General features: G+C 41.7%; 1 long non-coding RNA gene across 1 annotated transcript in view; it reads left to right on the forward strand.

Annotated features, from left to right (window-relative positions):
* Nucleotides 1–324: 324 nt before the first annotated feature.
* The window catches only part of LOC129653836 (uncharacterized), a 67899-nt gene continuing 42214 nt past the window's right edge, over nucleotides 325–26009 (forward strand). The window contains exons 1-2 of the long non-coding RNA XR_008715230.1: nucleotides 325–628; nucleotides 3005–3082. This is a non-coding gene — a long non-coding RNA (uncharacterized LOC129653836). The remainder of the gene's footprint in view (nucleotides 629–3004; nucleotides 3083–26009) is intronic.

Genomic DNA, 26009 nt, shown 5'->3' on the forward strand with positions numbered 1-26009 from the left:
GATTGCTCAGAGCTTTTGCGTAATAAAGTTTCATTAAAGTATAATGGAGATAGAGAAAGTTTCTGACATAGGCATCAGAAGGGGGCAGAAAGAGTACCCGCTTGCTAGTGTTAGCAATGGAATTATATACTCTCCAATGAATCCAAAGAATGTCTGGAGGTTGTAAAGACCTCACCAGACCTACTCCCATAATGTACATTTTAAGATAACAGGATTAGCCAGAAGGTTTAATCCAGAGACTGTCCTCAGGCAGGATACATAATCCTAAGGAATGTAGAGGGGAAAAAAAAAAAAAGTTTGTCCTTTCTTCCTCCTTGAGAATTCCAGACCCCTCTCTCCTTGGGGACCCCTAGACTTCTTATCAACCTGCCTAGGAAATGACTCTCAGTTGGATGGCATCACCAACTTGATGGACATGAGTTTGAGCAAGCTCTGGGAGATGGTGATGGACAGCGAAGCCTGGCACGCTCCCGTCCATGGGCTTGCAAAGACTGAGCAACTGAACTGAACTGAACTGGGCCCCTGGAGTGAGTGACTGGGCAAAACAGGATCCCCACCAGCTGCTGCTCCCTGCCAGGGCATTAAAGTCAGAGCCACAGTGGTGGGCCTTCCATCGAGGGGTGAGAAGGTAAGATCCCTTCTGGGAATGCAGTCCATATTCTGGTGACTTTTCAGCTCCAGTGCTTCTGTGTTGGATCCAATAATACTTGAAAATCCCAAAATCTCACAGAGCCTCTGGGGGTTCCTCCCACTGTGAAATTTCTGCCCAACTGGCCTAGACCCAACTGTGCCAGTTGTTGGGGATGTCAACAACTTAGTTAATTTAAATAGTCAATTTGACTTTTTTTTTTTCCCCCACTTTTTACTGCTGAAAATACCAGACTGACTACAACTGTCACACGTGCTATGGGCACAATAGCACATTTCAACCTTCTGAGAGCTCTTGGAGCAGCCAATTTAATTCCCTTTGGTTTCAGGAGCAACCCTTGCAGTGATCCAAACTCATTCAGAGACCATAAAACTCCCTCTCCTGCCAGCTGTATTTATAGCACGGTCAGTGAAGAACATTCTTCCCCACTGGTGTTGAGAAGGTTTCAGGGCAGATGGAGGCTTATCAATAAGTCTCTTCAAGGTTTATTCCCACTCACTTTTGGAGACAATGATTTGTACTTCATTCTAAACACAGTTTCTTTCTATTTTTTCAGATAAGATTTATACCTAATTCTATCTACTAAATTATCTTTGCCAGACATGGGTTTATCCTCACTCTGTGAAGAGCTTAGGAATTTGTAGCACAACTCTTACTTCCCATTTTAAGAAAGCAACTTGATGGTCATGTTGGTGTTCTTGCCAGTGATGTGACAGAGACCATGTTACATCTTGTCTGATTAAAATGAACACCAGGTTTGTGGTTGAAGAGGATGGAATAAACATTAGCAAAGGAACATGGATGACATCAACCTCCTGAAAATAATAATAAAAATTTAACCTCTCAGACTAAGAAAAAGTTAACTAAGACACTGAATTTTTGTTCTGGAAATCAAAGCACTCTAGAAATAACGATAAAGACTAATAATTGCTTTACTTGTAAGGAGGGGATTTAATTGAGGAGGATCTAATGCTTAGATTGGGTTTTTGCATCTGCCATGCCTTAGAAATCAGTCAGTAGATATGGATTGCGTACCTAACAAGTGTGGGGCTCTGGGCAAACTGGGATGGTGGATCTTGATATGACCAGAAAAGTCAGCAGACTGTGAGTCTCTTTTTAAAAGCAGACTGTACATTCATTTATTCAACAAACACTCATCAAAGGTCTTCAACATGCCTAGCACTGTCTAGGCTTTAGTTGGAAGGCCTTTACAAGAACAGAAATTACTAGACTGTGTGTCTTTGGGGAAAGATACTTAAAATTCATTCAACACACAATGATCAAATTTTTGTTGTGTGCTGGGTGAAGACTGGGGAGGAGGCAGGTACCTGAATTTACCATACTGCTGCAGCGTGCTAAGTGGTACTCTGATGACCTCTTTAACTTCTTTAGGCTGAAGTTTCTGGCCAGAGCTGACCACAGAATAACTACCCAGCAAATGTTTGTGGGATAAATGATAAATGAACAAGCCATTTAAATGTAATTTCTAAAAAAGACTAGATGTATTATTCTCATACAGACAAAAATGAACACACGTTAAAGATTTTGCTTAATCCCTCCTGAGGGAATCAGGCATATATTATAACTGATTCAAAAGAAAATTTGAAGAAAAGACATATCTATAGATTAGGAATAATTGGCATGAGTATATGAAAGGTGGTGAACTAATTTTTTATCAGAGTGGGAGAGAAGACAATTGAATCTCTACTGGGCAAAACAGAATTATGCATGTCCATATATAAGAATTATTTTACATTGTGATCGGTTACCTATAATTTACACGGCTATAACATACTCAAAGACAAGGAAAGTGCAGAATCAGATCATCTGGAGGGGTATCCTCTAGACAGAGTATAGTTTTTCCTGGAAGTACAATTCTTTTTTTCTAAAGAATAGATTAAATATGGTGTGGCTGGCTGCATAAAAGGAAGGAAATCTTGGGTCACCATCAGAAATGGCTGAATACCAGACCCCCTGTTCTCATGCAGGGCCCACTGCACTGACATCACTTCCTGTTTTCTTGCTGAAGATTCACTTTACTTTCCTGTGAGATATTAATGTGGTAAGGTAGTATTTAGACATTATGTTACAAAGCTCCTCCACATACAGTATTAATTAATTCTTGTAACAGCCCTGTGAAGTAGTCAGAGAGAAGATAATTATTTCCCTTTGTGATGAGGATGAAGAAGTCTCAGAGAAGTTCTTACTAAAACTGAGAAAGTGGTGGTTCTGGAATCCAGACTCTCATGCTTCTGATTCCAAACCTCTTATGCTTCTATCACAGAGTCAAGATTGCCTCAGCAATAAAGTGTGAATGATCTTTTTTTTTTTCTCGCTGCACCACATGCCATATAGGATCTTAGTTCCCCGACCAGGGATCGAAGCCACACTCATTGAATGGGAAGCACAGAGTCTTAACCACTGGACTGCCAGGTAAGTCCTATGAACAATTTATATTTACTTATGTTACAGACTTTTAAAGAAAGCTCTCTCTCTTACACGAATATAAGAAATGGGTGCTTCCTAGCCTCTTCTCTCTATATCTTTCTTAAAATGATCCTGGATATAACAAATGCCTGCATGTCATCACTCTTTCATAAGAACCCTTTATTATCGTATGCTGAAATGACATCAGTCAACAGTCACTGAGCACCTTCTAATACCTAGAACTAAGAGGTAAAAGGCATGCTTTGTATTTTCTATCAGGTCTCTCTGTAATTCCTTGAGAGCTATACCTTTTGTTTTTATGACTATCATTATCAATAACACTAAGAGGCTCTGTGGCATGTCTTGTCCAGACACTGTGTTAATTTAACAAAACCTGATCATCTGATTTATTCTCCACAATAATCTTAAGGCTGCTTCCCACGTAGCTCAGTCAGTAAGAATCTGTCTGCACTGCAGGAGACTCGGGTTCAATTTTTGGGTCAGGAAGATCCCCTGGAGAAGGAAGTGGCAACCCACTCCAGTATTCTTGCCTGGAGAATCCCAAGGACAGAGGAGCCTGGTGGGCTACAGTCTATGGGGTTGCAAGAGTTGGACACAACTTAGTGACTAAACCATCACATAATCTTAAGGGAAAGATATTTTCATACCCATTTTACAGATGATGAAACTGAGAAAGGTTAATCGACTTGGTCAAGATCACTTCTAATGGGTTAGAACCCAATCCTGACTCCATAGCCTGTTTCTTTGACCACTGCAACTTATTTATTTTTTTAATTAAAAAGATTTTATCTATTTCTGGCTCTGGTTGGTCTTTGTTGATTTGTGCAGGCTTTCTGTTTTTCCACGAGGGCGGGGGATAGTCTCTTGTTGTGGTGCATGGCTTCTCATTGCAGTGGCTTCTCTTGTGCGGCACAGACTGTAGGCACTCAGGCTTCAGCAGTTGCAGTGCACGGGCTTAGTTGCTCTACTGTGGGTGGGATTGTCTCGGAACAGGGATCAAACCCGTGTCCTTGCCTTGGCATTAGACTCTCAACCCACTGGACCATCAGGGAAGTCCTAACCGCTGCAGTTTATAAAGCAAAGCATGGTAAAGTTCTTTAGGCTACGTCTAGTGATTTGTTATGACTGTGTGAATGCTTATCACTTAGAAGAGTGTGAACATACATGAGATGTTGACACAGTGGGAGATATTTGTTAAATTCAAATATTCGCAATGAAATGCTGAAAGATTGATGCTTAAAACACATAGGTACCATTAGAGGGAGGGGATGAGAAGACTTTGAACCACAGTTTAGATGCAGAGGAACATCAGCCGTGAGCTGGTTTATTTTTTATCCATAATAAACCTGCGGTGAGGCAGGGCTTTCCCCTTGTTCATAATTTTCTATGAAAATGCCCAGGATCCTCAGATGGGCTTTTCTATTCTTCCTCCATCTCCTTAGGTATGTTCCCTATAGTACCATATCTGTGTTTAATTACACAAGCAATGGGGTTCCTCTAATTTCCCTTGGAAGATAGCTTCCCAACCTAATTGTCTTCTATGCGCTTGCTCTGCCATTTCCCTTGCTGGGCAGCCTGCATTCTACTTGGGGTAATTTTGTTTCCTCCGTCTGGCTCCCTTCCTCTCTGTTATAATTATCCCCACTTGGACAATAGCATTTTCTGCTATACTTTTTTTTCTTCCTCTCTCCTCTAAAAACCACGGGGAAAGGTAATCAGCTCACATCCTGGTCTGTCATTTGGCTGAGCAAGGGCTGTTGTCTTTGGACCAACCTCACCCTTCGTGTCAATTCTTCCTTCCTTAGTTTTCCTTTTTTTTTGCTTTTACACACACAGGAAAACAAAGAGGAAACCTCTGGTTGATTATGCTCAAGCTCATTAGAAATAACCGAGCACAAATTCAACAAAATCACCAAAGTTCCATAGTTTTTTTAGACTTTGCCAGTTTGTGGAACAAAACTCTCACCTTCTTTCTGCCTCCCTTTTCCCTTGGTCTCCATTCACAAGGCTAAATAATCTGATTTTAAAGTCATGTAGGGCTTCCCTGGTGGCCCAGTGGTTAAGACTCTGTGCTCCCAATGCAGGGGGCATGGATTTCCCTAGTTGGGAAACTAAGGTCCTGCATGCATACTGCACCACGTTGCCAAGAAAGGAAAAACCAAACAAAGTCATCTATATGCTTTGCCTGTTTGTTTTTGTTCAATTTTAGCCTGTTGGGATGATGATTCAGAAGGACTGGGTCCTGCTTCCTGAGAGTTGGATCAGAGAGTTAAAACACTAAACCCCACTGTACCTCAGTTTCCTCATCTGATGGATAGCAACAGTCCTTTAACTTAATAAAGGATAACTTGCTATCCTTGTATTAGCTCACCCGGACTCTAGGACTCTTTCTGTCTCCACTCAAGACATATCTTCAGCCACCTGTCCACCTTCAGATTAGACCTCTGGCTTTCTGACTGCCCTGCACATAAACCTCTGCTCCCCTTTTGACTTGAGAACAGATTCCTGGACATATGACTCTGCTCACACTGCTCTTCTCACATCTTCTTCTCACTTGTTCCTCTGGCATCTACTGCACTTGACCTGCCTCATCTGCTCTGGATCAATAGTGACTACACACAAATCTTGATGCATGCTGCTGCTGCTGGTGCTAAGTCGCTTCAGTCGTGTCCGACTCTGGGCGACCCCATAGACAGCAGCCCACCAGGCTCCGCCAGGGATGGAATAAAATCTTTTATTAATGTGGATTGCTTGTAAAGACCCTGCAAAGTTCTCTCCACTAGGAGTTGGTGATGGGGGCTGAAACTCCAGCACTGCCATTTATCCCTGACATATAAAAGCAACTCTCCAGCTTCTGGGAAACTCAATTTTTGCATAATTGAAGTGGGAGTTATAACAAGGCCTGACTTGTACATTTAATCCAGGCCAAAATGTTTCCCATTAAAATGTTATACAATTATTTGCAAGTATATTTCCTGGGGAAAAACACCATTAGGCCATTCAAGATGGTATATACATAATTCCTTATTGTCTGGAACAAATCTGTGATTCATAGATGCCAGTGTTTCCACAGCGATTTAGGACCAAAATCTAAAGGACCTAAAGACATATAACATCTATGCTCATCCAGTATTCACATCTCCTTTAGGACAAATGGGATTGATTATGATCTTGGTACGTACTAGCTCAGGCTCCCCAGGTGGCTCAGTGGTAAAGAATACACCTGCAATGTAGGACACTTGGGTTTGATCCCTGGATCAGGAAGATCCCCTGGAGAAGGAAATGGAAACCCACTACAGTATTCTTGCCTGGAAAATTCCATGGACAGTGGAGCCTGGGAGGCTACAGTCCATGGGGTTGCAAAGAGTTGGACACAGCTGAGCAACCTACACAGCATATTAAAAAGCAGAGACGTTACTTTGCCAACAAAGGTCCGTACAGTCAAAGCTATGGTTTTTCCAGTAGTCCTGTATTGATGTGAGAATTGGACCATAAAGAAGGCTGAGGGCCAAAGAATTGATGCTTTTTAAATGTGGTGTTGGAGAAGACTCTTGAGAGTCCCTTGGACTGCAAGGAGATCAAACCAGTCCATGCTAAAGGAAATCAGTCCTGAATGCTCATTGGAAGGACTGATTCTGAAGCTGAAACTCCAATACTTTGGCCACCTGATTCAAAGAACTGACTCATTGGAAAAGACCCTGATGCTGGGAAAGATTGAAGGCGGGAGGAGAGGGGATGACAGAGGATGAGATGGTTGGATGGCATCACCGACTTGATGGACATGAGTTTGAGGAAGCTCCAGGAGTTGGTGATGGATAGGGAGGCCTGGTGTGCTGCAGTCCGTGGGGTCCCAAAGAGTCTGACACGACTGAGCGACTGAACTGACTGACCGAACAACTAAACAATAACAACAACTTGTTAGTTCAGGATTCTAGTTGTTTCTTTCTCTGATACTCTCCCCAAAGAAATGTATTTTAATGATTTTATTTCTTCTTCCAAGGTATTTTGACTTTTACATTGCTGCATATTCTGAGATGAGATAGGTCTTCAATTTCTCTTCTTTCTCTTGCCTCCATGATATCTAGATATTCTTATTTATCCATTAATGAGTATATAACCACACCACAGCAACTTTATTTCTTTTCTAATAAAGAATTGGCAGTTGATAATATGTTTTAGAGTAATTTATTGTTCTCAACGAACTTGCTCTAAAATGTGCAAACAGTGGCATGCAATGCTACAATATTATTTATTACTGTGGCTGACTTTTCCATTTTTTTGCTATCATAATTCATTTGGTGTTTATCTCAGATGGATGTCTTCCTGTCTTTACATGTGATGGATATTTTCTCCAATACAATCAATCTTTCAATGGATATTCCTTCTCAGATTTATTTCTGTTAGAAATATAGTAGTCTATCCCAGAAGAGTTGATGTATTTGATTGCTTATGTTATGTTTTGTTGCAACCACAGATGGAAAGAACTTTTGAAAGTCATTTAATCTGTTGCTCTGCCTTCAGGCAAAAAGGAACAAAACAGAATTATCTTTAGGGTATAAACAGATCTGCAAAAGAGGCAATTCCACTCTTTTTAGGCAATCATTTTTTTAAATATAAAATTTGCAACCCTCGGCAGCTTTCCTTCTTTTGGGAAAAAAAGTATGCCTTCTTTTTGATGTTAGATATGCTCACTGAATTGCATTTACTGTCACAACTACAGTTTGGCTGTCACCTAATTTTAGACTTTAAATGCTTTCTTCAAGTTTCCTTTGATTTCTATATATTGTTTGCTTTTAACCTCTGTTCATTTGCAAAATATCAGTTCAATTTTTAATTATACCTGGAATTAGTTTGCAAGTTTGAAATAAGGAACCAAATAGTGTAACTTTGTGATTCTCCCCTATGGGTTATATGAAATTTATCATATTTTTGCCTTCCTTGTCATTCCCCAGAGTATATTCTCCTTGGCCCTTGTTAGTTTGATCTGGGATTGTAAACCAGTTTATTATCATACTTTTACTGTCCTATGAATGCTCCATATTTCCTCCCCACAGACCATTCTACCCTCTGCCTATCCAATGTCTACCAAGGTTATTCTCATTCAAGTCCTAAGAGCCAAAACCATGGAATTCTCTTAAACTGGAACTTTCTGGATCTTTTTGCAACAGTGTCGTTGAACACTTGGACGGTCTCTCTCCTTGAGAGAAACTGCACAGCCCCAGAGACACGTTTTCTCTCCCTTTCCCTTAATTAGCAGTTTTTCCCTTTACTGAGGCACTACTCTTCTAAGGGCTCAGCATGATGAGTCATATGGTAGTTTTTTTTTTTTTCTTTCTTTTGAACTGGTGGGCCCAGGAACTATGCCCAGCCATGTGTGACCTCTCAAGATGGTTTCCTCCTGATACTGTTGGGTGCTTTTTTCTCCTGGCCTTGACCATTTTCTTCAAATATATGTGAGCATTACAAGTCATTTGAAGTTTTGAGGGGCACGCTTTGCAAATCTCTAGAGGACTCTTGTGTATCTATGTATTCTCCATTCCTTGTGTTGCAAATTCTTTCCACTATGGCCTCCCTGCATTCAAATGGGTATATCTTTCCTTTTCTCCTTTGCTTTTCACTTCTCTTCTTTTCACAGCTATTTGTAAGGCCTCCTCAGACAGACATTTTGCTTGTTTACATTTATTTTTCTTGGGGATGGTCTTGATCCCTGTCTCCTGTACAATGTCACGAACCTCCATCCATAGTTCATCAGGCACTCTATCAGATCTAATTTCTTGAATCTATTTGTCACTTCTACTGTATAATTGTAAGGGATTTGATTTAGGTCATACCTGAATGGTCTAGTGGTTTTCCCTACTTTTTTCAATTTAAGTCTGAATTTGGCAATAAGGAGTTCATGGTCTGAGCCACAGTCAGCTCCTGGTCTTGTTTTTGCTGACTGTATAGAGCTTCTCTATCTTTGGCTGCAAAGAATATAATCAGTTTGATTTCGTGTTGAACATCTGGTGATGTCCATGTGTAGAGTCTTCTCTTGTGTTGTTGGAAGAGGGTATTTGCTATGACCAGTGCATTTTCTTGGCAAAACTCTATTAGTCTTTGCCCTGCTTCATTCCATATTCCAAGGCCAAATTTGCCTGTTACCCCAGGTGTTTCTTGACTTCCTACTTTTGAATTCCAGTCCCCTATAATGAAGAGGACATCTTTTTTGGGTGTCAGTTCTCAAAGGTCTTGTAGGTCTTCATAGAACCGTTCAATTTCAGCTTCTTCAGCATTACTGGTCAGGACATAGACTTGGATTACTGTGATATTGAATGTTTTGCTTTGGAAACGAACAGAGATCATTCTCTCATTTTTGAGATTGCATCCAAGTACTGCATTTCGGACTCTTTTTTTGATAATGGCTACTCCATTTCTTCTAAGGGATTCCTGCCCACAGTAGTAGATATAATGGTCATCTGAGTTAAATTCACCCATTCCAGTCCATTTTAGTTCACTAATTCCTAAAATGTTGACATTTTGTCTTGTCTTCTATTTGACCACTTCCAATTTGCCTTGATTCATGGACCTGACATTCCAGGTTCCTGTGCAGTATTGCTCTTTACAGCATCAGACCTTGCTTCTATCATCAGTCATATCTACAATTGAGTGTTGTTTTACCTTTGGCTCCATCTCTTCATTCTTTCTGGAGTTATTTCTCCACTGATCTCCAGTAACATATTGGGCACCTACCAACCAGGGGAGTTCATCTTTCAGTATCCTATCTTTTTGCCTTTTCATACTGTTCATGGGGTTCTCAAGACAAGAATACTGAAGTGGTTTAGAAGTCTTCCTCAGTGATTGGTGCAAAGAAACAGAGGAAAACAATAAAATGGGAAAGACTAGAGATCTCTTCAAGAAAATTAGAGCTACCAAGGGAAATTTTCACGCAAAGATGGGCACAATAAAGGACAGAAGCAGAAGATATTAAGAAGAGGTGGCAAGAGTACACAGAAGAACTACACAAAAAAGATCTTCATGACCCAGATAATCATAATGGTTTGATCACTCAACTAGAGCCAGACATCCTGGAATGTGAAGTCAAGTGGGCCTTAGGAAGCATCACTACGAACAAAGCTAGTGGAGGTGATGGAATTCCAGTTGAGCTGTTTCAAATCCTGAAAGATGATGCTGTGAAAGTGCTGCACTCAATATGCCAGCAAATTTGGAAAACACAGCAGTGGCCACAGGACTGGAAAAGGTCAGTATTCATTCCAATCCCAAAGAAAGGCAATGCCAAAGAATGCTCAAACTACCACACAATTGCACTCATCTCACACGCTAGTAAAGCAATGCTCAAAATTCTCCAAGCCAGGCTTCAGCAATACGTGAACTGTGAACTTCCAAATTTTCAAGCTGGATTTAGAAAAAGCAGAGGAACCAGAGATCAAATTGCCAATATCTGTTGGATCATTGAAAAAGCAAGAGAGCTCCAGAAAAACATCTATTTCTGCTTCATTGACTATGCCAAAGCCGTTGGCTGTGTAGATCACAACAAACTGTGGAAAATTCTGAAGGAGATGGTAATACCAGACCACCTGACCTGTCTCTTGAGAAATCTGTATGCAGGTCAGGAAGCAACAGTTAGAACTGGTCATGGAACAACAGACTGGTTCCAAATAGGAAAAGGAGTTCATCAAGGCTGTATATTGTCACCCTGCTTATTTAACTTTTATGCAGAGTACATCATGAGAAACGCTGGGCTGGAAGAAGCACAAGCTGGAATCAGGTTTGCTGGGAGAAATATCAATAACCTCAGATATGCAGATGAAACCAGCCTTATGGCAGAAAGTGAAGAACTAAAGAGCCTCTTGATGAAAGTGAAAGAGGAGAGTGAAAAAGTTGGTTTAAAGCTCAACATTAAAAAAAACTAAGATAATGGCATGTGGTCCCATCACTTCATGGAAAATAGATGGTGAAATAGTGGAAACAGTGGCTGACTTTATTTTTTGGGGCTCCAAAATCACTGCAGATGGTGATTGCAGCCATAAAATTAAAAGATGCTTGCTCCTTGGAAGAAAAGTTATGACCAACCTAGACAGCATATTCAAAAGCAGATAAATTACTTTGCCAACAAAAGTCAAGGCTATGGTTTTTCCTGTGGTCATGTATGGATGTGAGAGTTGGAGTATTAAGAAACCTGAGTGCTGAAGAATTGATGCTTTTGAACTGTGGTGTTGGAGAAGACTCTTGAGAATCCCTTGGACTGCAAGGAGATCCAACCAGTCCATCTTAAAGGAAATCAGTCCTGAATATTCATTGGAAGGACTGATGCTGAAGTTGAAACTCCAATACTTTGGGCACCTGATTCAAAGAACTGACTCATTTGAAAAGACCCCGATGCTGGGAAAGATTGAAGGTGGGAGGAGAAGTAGACGACAGAGGATGAGATGGTTGGATGGTTCACCTGCTCGATGGACATAAGTTTGAGTAAACTCTGGGAGTTGGTTATAGACAGGGAGGCCTGGAGGGCTGCAGCTCATGGGGTTGCAAAGAGTCAGACACAACTGAGGGACTGAACTAAACTGATGTCCCCCTGAATTCTGAACCCTGTCTTCTCAATTCAGGGCAACTGGTGAACTCTGGGTACACCTTCCCTACATTGCAGCTGAAAACTCTCTCCAAACAGTAAGTTTATCATAAGTAAGATGATAAGTAAGTTTATCATCCTGAGGCAGTATGTTATCACAGTGTTCACCTACTTGGTTTCCCCTGTGACAGGGATTAAAGTCCTGTTCAATTTGCTGTTCAATATCTGAAACTGTATTTTCATAGATTTTTGTCTGTGTTTTATTATTTTTCTCAGTTAGAGGGTAAACGTAGTCCCTGTTACTCTGTTGGGCTAGTGGTAAAGAACCTGCCAGTGCAGGAGATATAAGAGACATGGGTTTGATCCCTGGGTCGGGAAGATCCCCTGGAGGAGGGCACAGCAACTATTTCAGTATTCTTGCCTGGAGAATCCCAAGAACAGAGGAGCCTGGATGACTACTGTCCATAATGTTGCAAAGAATCAGACACGACTGAAGCAACTTAGCACACACTCTGTCAAGGACAGTGGCATCTGAATTTTGAGAGTCAATGTTGTTGTTCAGTTGCTAAGTCATGTCTGATTCTTTGTGACCCCATGGACTGCAGCATGTTAGGCTCCTCTGTTCTCCACTATCTCCCAGAGTTTGCTCAAATTCATGTCTATAGAGTTGGTGATGATATTTTACCATCTCATTTTCTGCCACCTCCTTCTCATTTTGCCTTCAGTCTTTCCCAGCATCAGGGACTTTTCCAATGAGTTGGCTTTTTGCATCAGATGGCCAAAGTATTGGAGCCTCAGCTTCAACATCGGTCTTTCCAATGAGTATTCAGGGTCGATTTCCCTTAGGATTGACTGGTTTGATCTCCTTGCTGTCGAAGGGACCCTCAAGAGTCTTCTCCAACACTTTTGTAAAGTCATCTGTTACAATATCTGGTACCTCTTAAGCACTAGTGAAAAGTGTAAAGCAGTAATGTAAAGTGACGTCTCTGCTTTTTAGCATGCTGTCTAGGTTTGTCATAGCTTTCCTTCCAAGGAGCAAGTATCGATGATCAATATTGAGCCTGTTATATCAGGCACTGTAGGCAGAGTGGTGGAGAAGACAGTTATCATGTTTCTCTTTCTCTGTACCCTCTAAGTGCTCAGTTCCCAGGTTTCTTCCTTCTTGTTCTGCCTGTGGCTACTTGCATTTTTCTACATCATTGTGATATCTAGGTCCCTCCAACTCGTCTTTCCTGGCTCCTACTTCTTAGTGTCAACCTAGACATATTAATTTAATTAGTTTAAAGAACCTTAAATAAAAAATGGTCCAAGCTTAATTTATCAACTTCCAGACATAAGGGGATTTCATTTATTCTGTTCAATAAAAGTAGTACTGTTATGTTAGAGTCATCTTTATCTCCAATCCCTTTCTCTTCACATTCAATGAATTACCATTTTAGTTATTCATTCAGATACTATTTATTGTATCGAGTATCAATCTTCTAGGTACCAAAATTGTCCACTGGACAAAACAGACAAAATTCCTGGCATCTTGTAGTTTACCTTCTTACAGGGTAAGTCAAACAGTTTTGAAAACAAATTATATAAAATGTTTGAAGATGATATGGACTATGGAGAACAATTAGGCAGGGAAGGAGTAAGGCATGGTGGAGGTAGGAATTTTAATTTTAAACAGTATGATGAGGAAGAGCTTCCTGGGTGACTCAGTGGTGAAGAATCTGCTTGCAAGGCAGGAAATGTGCAAACAGGGTTCTATCCTTGGGTTGGGAAGATCCCCTGGAGAAGGAAAGGACAACCCACTCTGTATTCCTGCCTGAAAATGTCCATGATTAGAGGAGCCTAGGGGACTACAGTCCATGGGGGTCGAAAAAGAGTCAGATGGAACTGAGTGACTAAACAACAACAATGTGATGAGCAAAGGTCTTTAGAAACATGGCATTTGAGTAGTTGAGGAAAGAAGCCACGGGGCTATTTAAGGAAAGACTCAGGTAGAGGGAAGAGCTGGAGCAGAGCCCTCGGGTGGAATCGTGCGTGCCTGCAGTGTTTCAAGAACAGCAAGAGACCAGCAAGGGTGACGAGGAGGGAGTTAGAAGAGGTGAACAAGGAGATGATGGAGACTGTATTGCTTCGGGGCTTTTTAGTTATTGGAAGTTCCTTTGGACTTTGAAAGAGCTAGGAGCCTTGTGAATCTGTGAGCCCAGGGGTATCATTACCTGACTCATGGTCCTGAAAGCATCAAGCCTTACTACTGGGTTGAGACTGGACTGCAGGTGGTCAAGAGCGGAAACAGGAAGACCATTTAGGAGATGGTTGAAAATTTTAAGGTGAGAGAAGAAGGTGACTTGGTCTAGGATGAGAGCTATGGAATTGGAGGGAAGTAGTTTTGGGATAGTTTGAAGGTAAAATCAACAGAACTGAGAGAAAAGAAGTCAAGATCACTTTCCTCACTCTGAGTTTTATGTTTGAACAACTCGAGGAAGAGAGTTGTGATGAACTGAGATGTGGAAAACCAAGGAGAGGACAGGTATCAGGCAGAAGGTTAGGAGCTTGTTTGGGGGCATGTTAGCTTAAAGACGCCTGTTAGATAGCCAAGTGGATGGGTAAAGAAGACAATTATAGATATTATACAAATCTGGAGTTCAAGGCAGATATCTGATCTACAGAGAAGAAATTAAAGGTTATCAAGATAGGTGAAATGCCATATCATGGGACTAATGGGAATACCAAGGGGATGAGCGTAGCCAGAAGAAAGATGAAGTCCTAATGGTAAGCCCTGGAAAACCCAAGGTAAACAGGATAGAAGAAGAAAACAAGCCAATCAAGGCTGCTGAAAAGGAGCTACCAGGGAAGTGGGAAGAAAAACATGAGTGTGATGTCTTGGAATCCAAGAGAAGAAAGTGTTTTAAAGAGGGGAAGGTGTTTAGTCGCTACGTCACGTCTGACTCTTTGCGACCCCATGGACTGTAGCCCACTAGGCTCCTCTGTCTATGGGATTCTCCAGGCAAGAATACTGGAGTGGGTTGCCATTTCCTTCTCCAGAGGATCTTCCCTAGCCAGGGATCAAACTCAAGTCTCCTGCATTGGCAGGCAGGTTCTTTACCAGTGAGCCACCAGGGAATCCATTGGCGACCTGTTAAATATTCCTTGCTTTTATCCTCTCCTACTGTCAGTATCCTTGCTTCAAACTTTCACATCTCACTTGGAAATTTACATAAAAATTCCAGACAGGTCTTCTTGTGCCAACTCACCAGCACTCTATCTATATACATCACCCTGTCATCAGAGTGACATTTCTCGGTGCTCCCATCACATAGTTCACCAAACATTTTGTTCCTTTGCCTGGTTCCTCTATCAGATTTAAAACTCCTCGAGGTGAAGCAGCAGATTCTCTCACTACATGTTTGGAAAATGAATTAAGGAATGAAGAAGAGCTCTCCAGGATTACTGCCGCCATCTTGAATCCTCTGACTCTAATGCCACTCATGCTCCTTTAAACCTTGATGGTTATTGGTTCTTATTTCATACGCCTTTGTTCTTCCCTTGTGGCTCAGATGGTAAAGAATCCACCTGCAATGTGGGAGACCTGGCTGCGATCCCTGGGTTGGGAAGATCCCCTGGGGAAGGGAAAGGCTACCCACTCCAGTATTCTGGCCTGGAGAATTCCATGGACTGTATAGTCCATGGAGTCGCAAAGAGTCAGACACGATGGAGTGACTTTCACTTTTCTCTTTGTTCTGTCAGGTGATGTTTATATTAAAAGTTAGGATCTATTAAGCAGTATCTGCAATGTACCAAGCATCGCTCTGGACATTTTTATCTCTTATTTTCCTAGGCATAATTTTTACTTCTCAATAATCTGATGAATTAGTATTATTATCACAGTGGTTTTTTTTTTTTTTTTTTTTTTTTTCAGGCAAGGAACTCAGGACTGAAAGAGGTTAAGTTGTACAAGGTCACATAAGACTAGAGAATGGTAAAGCCATGATTTGAACACAAGCATTCTCATCTATTAAGCTTTATTTGAAAGAATCATGTACTGGGCAGTCCTTGAAGCTACTGCCTGTATGCTATATGCATTCTTACCCCTCTGGTCCTTTCTCTATACCCAGCATCCTGGTAACAGAGAAAGACACATGGTAAGATTCCAAGAAATGGTACTAATAATCACTTTGTGGGATGGTCAAGGCTATTCTCAAGAGAACCAAATCATAGAGTGGCTAGCTTCTCCTACCCAGTCACTGCCCAGCATATGACAGAATTGGCAAAAAGCCCAGAACGAGCAGAATCAGTCTCCAGAAGAATATGTCATCCAGGAAAGGTACATGCTGTGTGCAAGAAAAATGTAAATGCCAGTCAAACTGAAAAGAGCTTTGTCAGGGAGAGAAAAATTTGCAACCAAAAAAAAAAGTGTTTTGGGGAAATGTCTTCAAATTGATTATTTTTTAATTAAACCGTGAGCTTCCTAGAGAAAAGCAGCACGTTATAACAGTGTTTTGAGCAATATAGGCCAAGCACTGTTGTTGTTGAGTCACTGTCCGACTCTTTGCAACCCCAAGGACTGCAGCAATCCAGGCTCATCTGTCCTCCGCTGTCTCCTGGAATTTGCTCAGATTCATGTCCACTGAGTCGGTGGTGCTTTCTAGCATTCTCATCCTCTGCCACCCTCTTCTTTGGCTTCCAGTCTTTCCCAGGATCAGGGTCTTTTCCAAGTGCTATGCAAACTCATGTATATTTATTCATTCAATCTCTGTTTATTGAGTAACTATTGTGAACTAGGATCTTTTCCAGTAATCGGGATACAGCAGTGAATAAATAGACAAAAATGTTTGTCTCCATGAAAGAAAATGAATAGATAAGGAATAGATGGACTACAAGCATAGTAAATCCTTAAATTAAATGACATGTTAAAAAGGTTATAGATGTCACAGGAAAAAAAAATATATTTAAGGCAAGTGAGATCAGGCATGTCAGAGGGAGGGAATGACAGGTGGGATTTTCTAATAATCATTGGCTTCCTTCAAAGGTGATATTTGAGCAAAACAGCCGAGAGAGTTCTCTGAGCATATGTGGGGAAGTATCTGCCAGCACCAACGTGGCTAAATAGAGTGAAGAAGAGAGTGGTGGAGGTATGATTAACTATGGCTATATCAGCCATTGCAACAACTTGGTCTCATGATTTCCGCTTGATCCTTAGACCACTCCATAGAGGGTATTAACATTATCATCTTTGACTAAGAGATGAAGAACCTGCAGCCCAGACAGAGGCTGAGTGATTCGTTCTCAGTTACATAGTTATGCAAGTGGGGAAGCTTGAATTCTAATTTGAAGATCGAGTCTGGACTCAAAAAGGAATTTTTGCTTTTTCTATCTCCATCATCTAAAATAGTACCTAACATATACTAGTTGCTCAATAAATGTGGATGCAGAAGTAAACCATAATCACTATTTTCAGGTGGTAATTTTCCACGTCCTTTTCTCAGATTCACTCTCTAAGAATCTCATGCTTGAAAGCTAACACTCATAACAGGGAAGATTAAAAGTAATACTTTCCAGTTTAGATGTGAAAGGTAAGGAAGGCAGATTTGGATTCATTTTGTTTGGTTTCAATGCTATTTATGGTATTTACTAGTTGTGGGACATTGGGTACTTTTCTTCTCTGAAAAATGAAGACACAAATAATATACACTATATATATAAAAGAAAAAGAAACAAAAAGGAAAAATATATGCATATAAAATATTGTGTATATTTACATATGTATACAAATGTATACAAGTATATGAATATTAGGGTTGTTAGTTACCAACCAAGGACTTAGAATAGTATGTGGTAAATACTTAATAATGATGGTGATGATGATGATAATGATGCATGGTGGAAAAAAGATAGGAAGGTTCTTGGCTATTAAATCTCAATTTACATTTAAAAAATCTTTCTTATTAAGGTCTGACTTCTTTGGCAAAAGATTGAGCAAAGGAAGGACTACCTTGGAGGTGGGTGTTTTAACTGAGTCTTATCTTTTAGAGAATGAGGTTGTTTCTAGGCTCTGGCCTGGGAATAAGGGACGACTGTGGGATTGTCGCTCACTGCCTGCCTTGATCCTGTCTCTAGGGTTTTCAGCCTTGCCCTTTGGTGATGTTATGGACTCAACAAAGTAAAAGAAATGAAATAACAGAAAGAGTAAGGGCAGATGAGATACAAATCTGGTCTCAAAAACACAGAAATGACAAGTTTTATCAGGGATTTCACTGCAGCATGAACAAAGACCAAAAATGGCATCTGGCAACCACTGATGCTGCACTGAGCCTGTGCCCACCCCTGTGCTGGACTGAGGAGTCACAGACACTAATAGCATGAGTAGTAGCATGAGGTCGTTGTCCTCAAGGATCTTATGATCTCTTAGGGGAGTTGTTGTTCAGTCGCTAAGTTTTATCTGACTCTTTGAGACCTCATGGACTGAAGCACACCAGGCTGTCCTGTCCTTCACTATCTCCCGAAGTTTGTCCAAACTCATGTCCATTGAGTCAGTGATGTCAGCCAACCATCTCATCATCTCCCACCCGCTTCTCCTCCTGCCCTCAATCTTTCCCAGCATCAGGGTCTTCTCAGTTACAGACTAGAGAGCTGGGATTGAACTATGAGCAGGTACACGTTGGGCAAAGAGTAAGGCTTGATTTAATTATGGTTGTAGTCTAGAGCATTGAGGGTTTCACAGTGTAACGCTCAGGCAACACTCATTTCTTTCTTTTCCTTTAGTGTTTTACTTTATTTTTGGTCATGCCACTCAGCATGTGGGATCTTAGTTCTCTGACCAGGGATTGAACCCATGCTCCCTGCAATGGAAGCACAGCATCTTAACTACTGGACTGCCAGGGAAGTCCCCCCCACCCCCACCCTTTTCCTCTATGGTTTTAGTTTTAGGGAAGGGAATTCAAGTCAAAAATTTGTCTTCTTCTTCTTTTTTTTTTTTTTACTGTGTTATTGTTAAACTTTTTATTTAATATTGGAGTATAGCTGATTAACAATGCTGTGACAGTTTCACAGCAGAGCAACTCAGCCATACACATACCTGTATCCATGTCCCCCCAGGCTGCCCTGCCATCCAGGCTGCCACATAACACTGAGCAGAGTTCTCTGTGCCATACAGTAGGTCCTTCTTGGTTATTCTTTTTAAATATAGCAGAGTGTATCTGTCCATCCCAACTCCCTAACTATCCCTTCCCCCATCCTTCCTGCCCTTCCGCCCACCCCCACAACCATTAGTTCATTCTCGGAGTCTGTGAGTCTGTTTCTGCTTTGTAAATAAGTTCATTTGTATCATGTCTTTTTAGATGCCGCATATAAGGGATGTCATACAATGTTCCTGCTTCTCTGAAAGTTAGAAATTTCAATAGTAATACATACTTGATACTGTCAGGCTTTTCAGAGCTCTTTAATGCTTCAAGAGACTTTTGGCATCAAAGTCTGTGTTTGGGCAAGTCTCTTTCAACCTACTGCTTGCATCTATTTGCTTGGAAAATGGGACAATGGCCAAAGGCATCAGCCTCTTAGAATCACTATACTCTTTGAAGAAATTACCTAGCTTTCCTACATTAGCTACTCATCTCAGAGACACAGAAAACAACACTCTCTCAGTGTAACAGGAAAGGGGGCAACTTAGAGATCCAACTCAGCCTTGAGTGTCTTACTTAGAAATTCAGTAATTTATTCCACAAATATGTATTGAATTTTTGCTACAGTCCAGGCACAGTGTTGAATGGTCAGGAGGAAATTCTTTTCTTGAAGGAAGTTACAGCCCGGAAGTGCTATGGCATGACAGTAGGTTGCCTTGAGCTGTTTATAGACAGATAGTTTGATTTAACTTTGTCTAGTTGGAAGGAAAGTTATGACCAACCTAGATAGCATATTCAAAAGCAGAGACATTATTTTGCCAACAAAGGTCCGTCTAGTTAAGGCTATGGTTTTCCAGTGGTCATGTATGGATGTGAGAGTTGGATTGTGAAAAAAGCTGAGCACCAAAGAATTGATGCTTTTGAACTCTGGTGTTGGAGAAGACTCTTGATAGTCTCTTGGACTGCAAGGAGATCCAACCAGTCCATTCTGAAGGAGATCAGCCCTGGGAATTCTTTGGAAGGAATGATGCTAAAGCTGAAACTCCAGTACTTTGGCCACCTCATGCGAAGAGTTGACTCATTGGAAAAGACTCTGATGCTGGGAGGGATTGGGGGCAGGAGGAGAAGGGGATGACAGAGGATGAGATGGCTGGATGGCATCACTGACTCGATGGACTTGAGTCTGAGTGAACTCCAGGAGTTGGTGATGGACAGGGGGGCCTGGCATGCTGCGATTCATGGGGTTGCAAAGAGTCAGACACGACTGAGTGACTGAACTGAACTGAACTAAACTGAGGGCATGCTTCCGGAGAAGGCAAGGGCACCCCACTCCAGTACTCTTGCCTGGAAAATCCCATGGACAGAGGAGCCTGGTAGGCTGCAGTCCGTGGGGTTGCAGAGTCGGACACGACTGAGTGACTTCACTTTCACTTTTCACTTTCATGCATTGGAGAAGGAAATAGCAACCCACTCCAGTGTTCTTGCCTGGAGAATCCCAAGGATGGCAGAGCCTGGTGGGCTGCCGTCTATGGGGTTGCACAGAGTCGGACACAATTGAAGCAACTTAGCAGCAGTAGTGCATGCTTCACCCAAAGCAAACTTTCTCTCCTCCAGGCATGAAAAAAATGAGGCAACTTTTCATGTTATAAAATATGAAGTTGCAACAACTTTCCTTCACCCACACCAATATTCCTGGTCCCAGGGCTGGAAACATCATGATCGGCTCCTTCCCCTTGGAGGTTGCATCTGATGGTGGACATGGTCTTTTGGTTCATGTCTAGAATGTACTGGCCCCCTGGCAGAATTGAGTCTCAGGCACATGTACAAACTGGGAGCTGAATTTCCCTCACATGACAACCAGTCAATGTTTCCTGTTGAACTGGGGCTCCTGGCAACCCAGGTTTTGAATAATGAGTAGCCATGTCCTCCTTTTTATTTTGAGACTTGAGCAAGTTGACATTTTCTGCTGATGTTCTACCTACTGAAATTTCTCTTTTTGGGAGAATATTCTTCATAACCATTTCTCCCAAGAAAATCTGTGGACTTTTGATGTGTTCAAAATTTACTCTCTAGTTCATGCCTACAAAAGCCACCACTCCCTCAACTGAAGTCCTGGAGGGTTGAAAAATCTGCATTTTGACATGACCATGGTTCTGAGAAGAGTTGTACTCCTAATAAGCTACTATCATTGAAGGCTATTCTTGTGTTTTATAGCATGTTAAATTGTCAGTGGTTGTCTATGGTTTCAAGAATGGAGTCGTCTTCTTCAAGCAAAAGATAGCACAGGTTACCTTATTATAATAAATGATAAAAAGCCACTGTGATTGGAACACCACCTTGAAGTTAATGTTTTATCCATCACGTGGAGGGCAGACGTGTGTGAGGCTGTGACAGTGCTCGGGGCATAAAGGGTGGGCTCCGTATCCCTCTGAAACAGCGGCATGCGTGCCTGTTAAGCCGCTTCAGTCGTGTCTGACTCTTTGTGACCCCATGGACTGTAGCCTGCCAGGCTCCTCTGTCCATGGGATTCTCCAGGCAAGAACACTGGAGTGGGGTGCCACACCCTTCTCCAAGGAATCTTCACACCCAGGGATTGAACCCGCACCTCCATCATTGGCAGGCAGGTTCTTTACCACTAGCACCGCCTGTGGGAAGCCAAATGTCAGGAAGCATTTAACTGGAGGCTTCCTGTGTGCTGTTTTGGATCTGTCAGGAATTCTCTGTTCCTTATTAATTCCTGAATATTCAGGAATTAAGAGAAGAGGCAAGCCTCTCCCGGGGGCTGAGGAATCCAGGCATTTCCTTCGTTAGTTTTTCTATATAGTGATAAGTACCCTCTTCCTTTTTATGAACCATACAGTAAAAGTGATTATTTACAACCCTCTCTCTTTCATATGGATGACCTCACGTTTCCTTGATAACTTGTAAGTTTTGATTTTATCTCTGCTGAAAATAGCTGCCTTGTAAGACAGTATAAATACTCACACAATGTTGAATAAAACACCTTTGGTCCATCAGAGCTTTGGTCCCCGTGTCTTGCTTTCTCTCTCTCTCTCTCTCTCTCTGGCTATTTCTTTGGAGCGCAGAGGCCCTCTGAGTTCACTTTCCTGCCCGGGCTTCTAAGACCTTCTCGAGAAGGCACTCTGCGCCTTCACCCCATCGAGAAGGTGCCTGAGGCCTCCGTGAACAGAGCAAGCCCCGTGCCAGGGGCTTTATTGGCCTTCTGCGTAAACCAAGGAATATCAGCCTCTTTCTCTCTCCTTTACTTTCTTATAGGTCGTCTCCAGACCACCAGGTTCTGGTCCATTAAAGACCTCAACAGCCAAAGAATAACCGCAGTTTCCTGAAGTCCTTGGCCTTCAGTCTGGAAGCTCCAGCTCCACTGCCACAGTGATTCCCAGATCTGTCTTCTTTCTCTCCTCTCTTCTCAGAGCTTTTTAAGCGACCAACAGGGCATGCTGTTAGAGCTACAAATTCTTTGTGAAGGAAAGCATCCTCAGCCATTAGAGGAAATAAAAAAATCCAATAAAGCCAAAAATGCAACTTAACCACTCTGGTACAAGCAAAGCAATAACTATTTCATGGCCAGTAAATTTAATTGTGGAGATGATTTTTTTTTTTAACAGCAATAAATGTGATTGCACTTGGGCTCTGTGCTTCCATGGACAGCTGTGAAAAACCATCTGTAACTTGCCAGGCTGTCTGGGTCACCTGCTCTGCTCTCACTGTCAGAGACGCTGCTAACCAGCCTAGAACCGAGCACAGTTAATTAATCCCAGAGAAGTTCTAACAGGTCACCTTCTCCATAGATGCTCTTTTGGGAAGGAAAGCACATGAAGATTATTTAAGCTTTGAGTACTTAGGTTTTACTGGCTTAGAAGATAGATATCTGGCTTAAATTTAGTATTAAATAATATGAAGTCTTGACTGATTATAAAGTTTTTTTTTTTAAATCAGGCTGGAATTTGGGGTGACCTCATGGTAGCTGAGTTAGACAGACAGTCCCAATTCCCATGCTTAAAGGACTTCCCAGGTGGCTCAGATGGTAAAGAGTCTACCTGCCAGTGCAGGAGACTCAGGTTTGATCCCTGGATGGGGAAGATTCCTGGAGAAGGAAATGGCAACCCACTCCAATATCCTCGCCTGGGAAATCCCATGGACAGAGGAGCCTGGCAGGCTACAGTCCATGGGGTCTCAAAGAGTCAGACACAACTGAGCATGCACACAGGCCCATGCTTAAATTCCAGTATAATACTTTTCTTTTAGACAGGCTGACGGTGAATATTCTCATTCTGGGTTGTGGACTGAGGGAGACCATCTGCTTCTATTTTAGTCTGAAGGAGTTTTCTGGGTTCTTTGCTGAGAGCTGAGTTTAACTGGGGAAGGAAGTTTGAGCACAGTGAGCGTGGAGCAGGGAGGGATGACAAAGATAAGGGAGCAGGATTAACAAGGTGTAGACACAGACAATGAGTACTGGACATGGGGCATTTCAATGGATATTGCTTTACTGCTTCCAGGGCCAGTAAGGTATATCTCTGGACATTATGTAGGACTACAAAACAACGAATGGACCATCTTCTAGAGTCTGTGTGACCACAGTTGAGCCTCCGTTTCGAGGCAAATTGGGTCAATGCTTGTGTTGCTCATTTAGTGCTTATGGAGGGAGAGGATGTCTTATATGGTGCTTGGATGATGCATTCTTTTGACTCTTTGAACACAGAATAACTGTTTCAGGCATCTACACTGTTTATTGTCTCTCCCAATCCTTCAAATTAACAGTTTTTCTTCCATCATTCATGTCTTGCCTCAAAGGTAGTCCTCCTTGGAGGCCTTCCTCTGAATTATTGTGTTAGGGCCAAACCTAAGTTAATTAATGAAATCATGAGATTCCAAAAATATAATATTCTCTTCTTTTCCAATTTGGATTTAATTTTTTTTCTCCTCTGATTGCTGTGGCAGAACTTCCAAACCTATGTTGAATAATAGTGGTGAGAGTGGACATCCTTGTCTTGTTCCTGATCTTAGAGGAACCAAAGTTCAAATTTTTACCATTGAGAATGATGGTGACTTAACCACCACACTGGATGGTGGTCCAGTGGTTAAGACTCCACACTCTCCCACCAACAGTGGGCAAGAGTTTGATCCCTGGTTGGGGAACTGAGATCCCACAGGCTTCACGGTGCAGTCAAAAAACTAAAAAAAAAAAAAAAAAAGAATACATCTCTTTGGACTGGAAGATGCTTTGTTCATTCAGGAGGATTCTAATATGAGGGGTTATGTGTCTATCTTTCTGCAGTGTTTGCAGAGTTTGAGGTCGGCTTCAGTTATTTTAACAACTCACACTCAAACACACTACGAGGAATTACACAAATCCTGGCTCAGCACCTCATATATTAGCTGACATAAAATAAGAGCTAAATAAATATTTATTAAATGAATTAATACATGGACAAGCTCCATAGACATTTTTACAACCATCTTTTTGATAAATATTATCTATATTTTACAATTGCCCAGGCAACAGTAATAAGAGCAATCGCTTGTATAATAGGCTGACCTGGGAAAAGTCACCAAGGAACATTCAGGGCTATTTAGAACCATTAAATGTTTGCCTTGCCTTCTGAGCAGCAAGGCAAACAGTTCTTTTCACAAGAAGATATTGTAATTTGTCTCCTTCTCTGCTCCTCTAATTCATTAAAATTAAAATTTAAAAATCGGAATATCTCCCAAGGATGTTCTAACAGCTCTTGGTGTTTTGTGTGATTTCTTTGTTTAGCGCACAGGTAATCACATGCCTTGGAGCTTCCCCGGTGGCTCAGGGGTAAAGAATCTGCTTGCAAAGCAGGAGATGTGTTCATTTCCTGGTTCAATTCCTGGTTCAATTCCTGGGTGGGTCAGAAAGAACCCCTGGTGGAGGGCATGCAACCCACTCCAGTGTTCTTGCTGGGATAGTTTCACAGACAGAAGAGCCTGTTGGGCTACAGTGCATGGGGTTGCAAAGAGTAGGGCAGGACTGAAATGACTGAGCATGCGTGCAATTACATATGCCACGAAAGGCTTGACTGCTCTTTCAAACATAGTGGCACTTCATTAGATTTTGAATAGATTTTAATATTTTGTCTATTTTTTGATGGGAGCAATTTGCTTTCTTGGTTTTGGAAAAAATTGGAACAAATGTATGTAATATAGAGGTCATCTGAATTTAAGATTCAGGAAAGAATTATTGAGCACTTACTTACAAAGGGTCAGGGCTTCACTGGTGGCTCAGATGGTAAAGAATCTTCCTGCAAAGCAGGAGATCTGTGTTCGATCCCTAAGTCGGGAAGATCTCCTGGAGAAAGGAATAGCAACCCACTCCAGTATTCTTGCCTGGAGAATCCCATGGACAGAGGAGTCTGGCTAGCTATAGTCCATGGGGTTGCAGAGTCGGACACAACTAACCCACACATATAAGGGGTCACACACGAGTTACATAGTGCCAGATACTTACATATACAGTCCTTTGTCTAATTATGTCAATGATAATTTCAGCATCTTTCCTATAAATTATCTCATTGTTGGACAACTTTTGAATAATTGACCTTTTATTTTGGACTTGTGTGAATCTGCTTAAAAACACATTTGTAATTTCAGCAATTGTCTAATTGCTTATTATAGAATTGATTGATTATAGTTGATGAAGAGCTTGCTGAAACCAGGAGATGTTCATCCATAGCATTTATTGCTTAGAGCCTGACACAGGGCACTGACTCAAAATATGTCTGTTGAAAGAATGAATGAGTGAGCGATGCAGGGAACTGGTCACATCCTGTACTTTGTGTTTCTCCCTATAAATTTAGGGTGCACCATGCGTGCCCTCATGATGCCATCTGTTAGGGATTTACTCAATAAGTTTGACAAGAGCAGAAAAAAGCTAGAAGCAGGACAAGTGCATACGTTAATAAGATAGCCTCACATAGCTGCTTGGGTATAGATAGAACACATGAGATTCCTGGGTCAGAGACTAAGGGCTTTATCATCCACTGTAAAATCAGTAGCAAGAGTAGCATAGTCGCACAGTTCCACAGCCCGCAAGTTGCATTCAGCCACAAAGAGGCCACAGAAAGGCCAGGTAGAGCCTTTCTGCTCAGTGGGTGCACCACAGAGAGGGGCTTTGGGATTAGGGCCTCTCTTGCTCTTACAGCGAGCAGGGAGCAAGCCTGTGCTGCGACCAGAGGGACAGCACCGGGCGCAT

Source organism: Bubalus kerabau, chromosome 5, assembly GCF_029407905.1.
Source record: "Bubalus kerabau isolate K-KA32 ecotype Philippines breed swamp buffalo chromosome 5, PCC_UOA_SB_1v2, whole genome shotgun sequence".
In the NCBI taxonomy this organism is placed as follows: Eukaryota; Metazoa; Chordata; class Mammalia; order Artiodactyla; family Bovidae; genus Bubalus; species Bubalus kerabau.